The sequence below is a fragment of the Pristiophorus japonicus genome, chromosome 30, assembly GCF_044704955.1.
Source record: "Pristiophorus japonicus isolate sPriJap1 chromosome 30, sPriJap1.hap1, whole genome shotgun sequence".
Taxonomy (NCBI): Eukaryota; Metazoa; Chordata; class Chondrichthyes; family Pristiophoridae; genus Pristiophorus; species Pristiophorus japonicus.
Window position 1 is genome coordinate 3,922,945 of NC_092006.1, and position 5,244 is coordinate 3,928,188.

Genomic DNA, 5,244 nt, shown 5'->3' on the forward strand with positions numbered 1-5,244 from the left:
ATGCAGCCGCACACAAAGGTGGCCATCAGGATGAGGGCCACGTTCGGAACGTCCTTTCCTCCACTGTCCAGAGATTTGTACATCGTGTCTCTGCGGACACGGTCCATTTTGGACCTCCAGACACAGTGGAAGACGGCCCGGGTGACTGCCGCGGCACAGGAGCGAGAGATGGGCCAAACCTGTGCCACGTGCAGCAACCCCGAGAGCACCTCACTCCTGATGACCAGGTTCTTTCCTGCCATGGAGAGGAAGCACAGCTTCCACCATCCCAGCTTTTGCTTCACTTTGGCGATACGCTCTTCCCAGTTTTTGGCGCACGCCCCGTCCGCTCCGAACCATATTCCCAACACCTTCAGGTAATCTGGCTTAACGGTGAAGGGAATAAAGGATCGGTCGGCCCAGTTGCCAAAGAGCATGGCCTTGCTCTTGCTGCGATTGACCTTCGCTCCCGAGGCCAGTTCAAACTGGTCGCAGATTGTGAGCAATCTGTGGACCGACTGCGGATCCGAGCAAAAGATGGCCACGTCGTCCATGTACAGGGAGGTCTTGACCTGAGTGCCTCCGCTGCCTGGGATCGTCACCCCTCTAATGCCGGCATCCTTCCTGATGGACCCGGCAAAGGACTCGATACAACACACAAACAAGACAGAGGAGAGAGGGGACAGCCTTGCCTGACTCCAGATCTGATCGGAAAGCTTTGAGTTTCCCACCCGTTGATTAGAACTGCGCTACTGATGTCTGTGTAGAGCAGTTGGCTCCAATTCCGGATACCCTCCCCAAACCCTATTTTGGAGAGCACGTCCATCAGGTACGTGTGCGATATCCTGTCAAAGGCCTTCTCCTGGTCTAAGCTGATTAAGCAGATGTCCACCCTCCTGTCCCGCACGTAGGCGATCGTATCCCTGAGTAGCGCCAGGCTATCAGAGAGCTTCCTGCCAGGGGCAGCGCAGGTCTGGTCCGGGTGAATCACCAGCTCAAGAGCAGACTTGACCCTGTTGGCGATGACCTTTGACAGGATCTTGTAGTCCACATTGAGCAGCGAAATGGGCCGCCAGTTTTTGATTTCCTCCCTCTCCCCCTTCTGCTTGTAGATGAGGGTGATGATGCCTTTCCTCATTGATTCTGACATACTACCAGCCAGAAGCATTTCCCAGTACACTTCCAGCAGGTCTGGGCCCATCCAGTCCCACAGAGCCGAATACAACTCGACCGGTCAGCCGTCGCTTCCGGGAGTTTTACTCGTTGCAAGGGACCGGACGGTCTTTGTCATCTCGTCCAGAGTTAACGGGTGATCCAGACTCTCCTGCTCACTGTCATTTAGGACCTCCGTGATAGACGACAGGAACGACTGGGAGGCCGCGCGGTCTGTGGGCTTGACGCCGTACAGCCCGGCATAGAAGGATTTGCTGATCCTCTGCATGTCAGGCTGCGAAGACGTCACAGAACCGTCTTCTTCCTTTAGGCTGGTGATCACAGAGCTCACCCTGTGTACCTTTTGGAAGAAGAAGCGCGAACACGTCTCATCCTGCTAGACGGAGCAGACTCTGGAGAGGAAGATGATCTTGGAGGACTCTGAGGCAAAGAGCGAGGCTTGCTGGCCCTTCACCTCTTCGAGTTCCTCCGCGACATCGACCCCCATCGACTGCAACAGGAGCAGGTTTTGCATATTCGTCTGGAGTTGGGACAATTCCCTCTGTCTCCCTCTTGCCTCCTGAACACCTTTGAGGATGAAGAACCTCTTGATGTTCGCCTTGATTGTTTCCCACCAGTGCATCGGGGAACCGCAGAGGGGCTTTACGGTTCTCCAACCTTTGTAATCCCTCCTGAGTTCCTCCACCTTTTCCGGAGTCAACAGTTTCACGTTCAGCTTCCATATCCCTCCGCCAACTTTCTGGTTTTCCTGTGGGCGGCAGTCGGCCAGTAGGAGGCAGTGGTCAGAGAAGAACACCGGCGTGACGTCGGTGGATCTGACCTTGAGCGTGTGGGACACAAACAGGAAGTCTATTCTGGAACGGACGGACCCGTCTGGTCTCGACCAGGTGTATCTGAGCGGTGCTCCGTCTGCAGGGTTGCTGAAGACATCGCACAGCTTGGCATCTTTCACCGCGTCCGTCAGGAGTCTGGACGTGGTGCCCAGTTTGCTGTCGGCTCTGCTGGATCGTCCAGCCGCATCGATGATGCAGTTGAAGTCACCGCCCAGAATGACCGGCCTGGACGTCGCCAGTAGCAGTGGGAGCTGCTGGAAGAGGGTCAGCCGCTCGCTTCTGAGAGCTGGGGCGTAAACGTTAATTAACCTGAGAGGGGAGTTTTTGTACATTACGTCTGCTACGAGGAGGCGGCCGCCCACCACCTCCTTAACTTCGGTGATGGTGAAGTGGCCTCCCCGCAGCAGAATGCCCAGGCCGGAAGCCCGGCAGTCATTGCCTCCTGACCATATGGATGGTCCATGGGCCCACCATCGTGACCACTGCCGGTAACTGCTGGAGTGCAACAGACCGCACTCCTGCAAGAACAGCAGGTCCGCTTTGACCTTGGCGAGGTACCCCAAGGTGCAGACACATCGCGTAGTGGATTTTACGCTACGCACGTTAATAGTAGCGATTTTTAAATCCATTTTAACGTTACTGTTTACAGTTACAAACATTACGCTTCAAATAAATCGTCCTTTAAGTCCGAGGTCTGCCCAGTGGCCGGTTCCGGAATACATAGGTGGTTACAATAAAAGTCTACTGCACCTGGGCTGGCGTGGTCGTCATCCCCTGCCGTGGGGGTGTATCAACCAGGGGCCTGCTGCGATAAAGTCCGATATGTCCTCTGCACTGTCCTCGCCTGGTGTTGGTGGTTCCCTCTTTTCCTCAGTCGCGGCGGTCTCGAGCTGCTGTGCGTTGGTCGCTTCTCCGCTCCCGGTATTCCGGAGCTGGTCCGCGTTGGTCGCTTCTCCGCTCCCGGGGTTCCCGGAGCTGGTCCGCGTTGGTCGCTTCTCTGCTCCCGGGGTTCCCGGAGCTGGTCCGCGTTGGTCGCTTCTCCGCTCCCGGGGTTCCCGGAGCTGGTGTGCGCTGAACGCTTCGCTGCTCGCGGGTTCCCGGAGCGGGTCTGCGTTGGTCGCCTCACCGCTCCCGGTCGCCTGTGGCTGTGGGTTGGCGTGTTGCCTCTTGCTTTGGTGTCGGTGGTGAGAGGCTTTCTCTCGCCTTTCCTCATCAGACGAGCTGCCGCCGCTGCTGTCTGTCGAGGTTGCGAGCCGCCTCTTCCCTGTCGTTCCCGCAGGGGCCCTTGCTCGCCTGTTCTCCTGACGCTTGCGGGCCTTTTTCTTGACGGCTCTCCCATCCCCCTTCCTCGTTCCTGGGCTCGGTGCGCTGGGGGAGAGCTTCGCTGCTGGCCGCTGGTTTCTCGCAGCTCGCCGTGGCAGGCTTGTCTTCCTCACCGACTTGTTCCGAGTCCCCGGGGGCGTTGGTCGGGGTGGTGGGGGGGAGGGTGTGGCTCTCCTCTGGAGCGTTGTGTTCCTCAGCTTCCTCCTCCTCTGGTGCAATGTTCTTTGCCGCCTGCCCAGAGCTGAAGTTGCGTTTGGGGCAGTTTTTGTAAAGGTGCCCAGCCAGACCACAGAGGTTGCAGCACTTGGTCTCCTTACAGTCCTTTGTCTGGTGGCCCTGGTTCTTGCAGTTTCGGCAGATGAGAGTTTTGCAGCTTGCCGCCACATGGCCTGCCTTCCCGCAGGTCCGGCACACGTTGGGTTGGCCAGCGTACACCATGTAGCCCCGACTTCCTCCGATGGCGAAGCGAGGGGGGATGCAAGATGGTTCCGCTGGCGTCCACCTTCATGGTGACCTGGATCTGGCGCTTGCTGGTCCATATCCCGTGCAAGTCTTTCAATTCGCTGCTGTTTCCTGCCCCATCGACATACCTGGCGAGGAAAGTCAGCACATCAATGACTGGGATGTGGGGGTTGTACATCTGCACTGTGATAGTGCGTCTTCTCTGTGACGGGAGGGTGAACAGTGGCTCCCAAGTTAGCACTGAGTGCAGCGGCTCACTCGCCTCCTTCAGTCCCTTCAGGAACTTCAGGCAGAGGGCGACGGTTCTGAAGGTCACATCGACGTAACCTCTCTTCGGGAGGTCCTGCAAGGCGAAGATGTCGGCCACTTTAATGCCGCATGTTCCCAGCAGGATTTTCTTCACGAACAGGTCCCGGTTGATCGTTGCCTGTCCTTCCACTTACTTCACCGTCACTCGGACGGTGTTTCGGACGCCCTGGTTCGCCGCTCGGTTAGCCGCTATCCGGGTTGCAGATTCCTCCTTTCGATGTGTATTTTGGCCGAAGCCCTCAATCTGTTGTGGTGCCAGTCCGGCACCTTGGGCCCGCCCACTGGTCGGTCGACATGCAGATTTTCCTCTTCTCTCCAATTGGCACTTGGCCCAAGCCAAAAGGCCAGAGCCAGCAAAACTGGAAATACGAGTTTCTGCAATCAGTCAATCTGCATATGAATGCCCAATCAACAGATACTACACTTGATCTTAGCCAAAAGGCCGAGAAGCGATAGCCTTTGAGCAGCAATGCATGAAAAGAGCCAGCACTTTCTTTCAGGCAAAGACTCGGAGGGGCAGTACTGAGGGAGCACCGCACTGTCGGAGGGGCAGTACTGAGGGAGCCCCGCACTGTCGGAGGGGCAGTACTGAGGGAGCGCCGCACTGTCGGAGGGGCGGTACTGAGGGAGCGCCGCACTGTCGGAGGGGCAGTACTGAGGGAGCGCCGCACTGTCGGAGGGGCAGTACTGAGGGAGCGCCGCACTGTCGGAGGGGCAGTACTGAGGGAGCGCCGCACTGTCGGAGGGGCAGTACTGAGGGAGCGCCGCACTGTCGGAGGGGCGGTACTGAGGGAGCGCCACACTGTCGGAGGGGCAGTACTGAGGGAGCGCCGTACTGTCGGAGGGGCAGTACTGAGGGAGCGCCGCAGTGTCGGAGGGGCGGTACTGAGGGAGCGTCGCACTGTCGGAGGGGCGGTACTGAGGGAGCGCCGCACTGTCAGAGGTGCTGTCTTTCGGATGAGACGTTAAACCGAGGCCCCCGTCTGCCCTCTCGGGTGGATGTAAAAGATCCCGGGGCCACTATTGGAAGAAGAGCAGGGGGAGTTCTCCCCGGTGTCCTGGGGCCAATATTTATCCCTCAACCAACATCACTAAAACAGATGATCCGGGTCATTATCACATCGCTGTGTGTGGGAGCTTGCTGTGCGCAAATTGAGCTGCCGCG

General features: G+C 58.0%; 1 pseudogene; it reads right to left on the minus strand.

Moving 5' to 3' along the window:
- Nucleotides 1-4,392: 4,392 nt before the first annotated feature.
- On the minus strand, nucleotides 4,393-4,533 carry LOC139240279 (U2 spliceosomal RNA; annotated as a pseudogene).
- Between the last annotated feature and the right edge of the window lie 711 nt (nucleotides 4,534-5,244).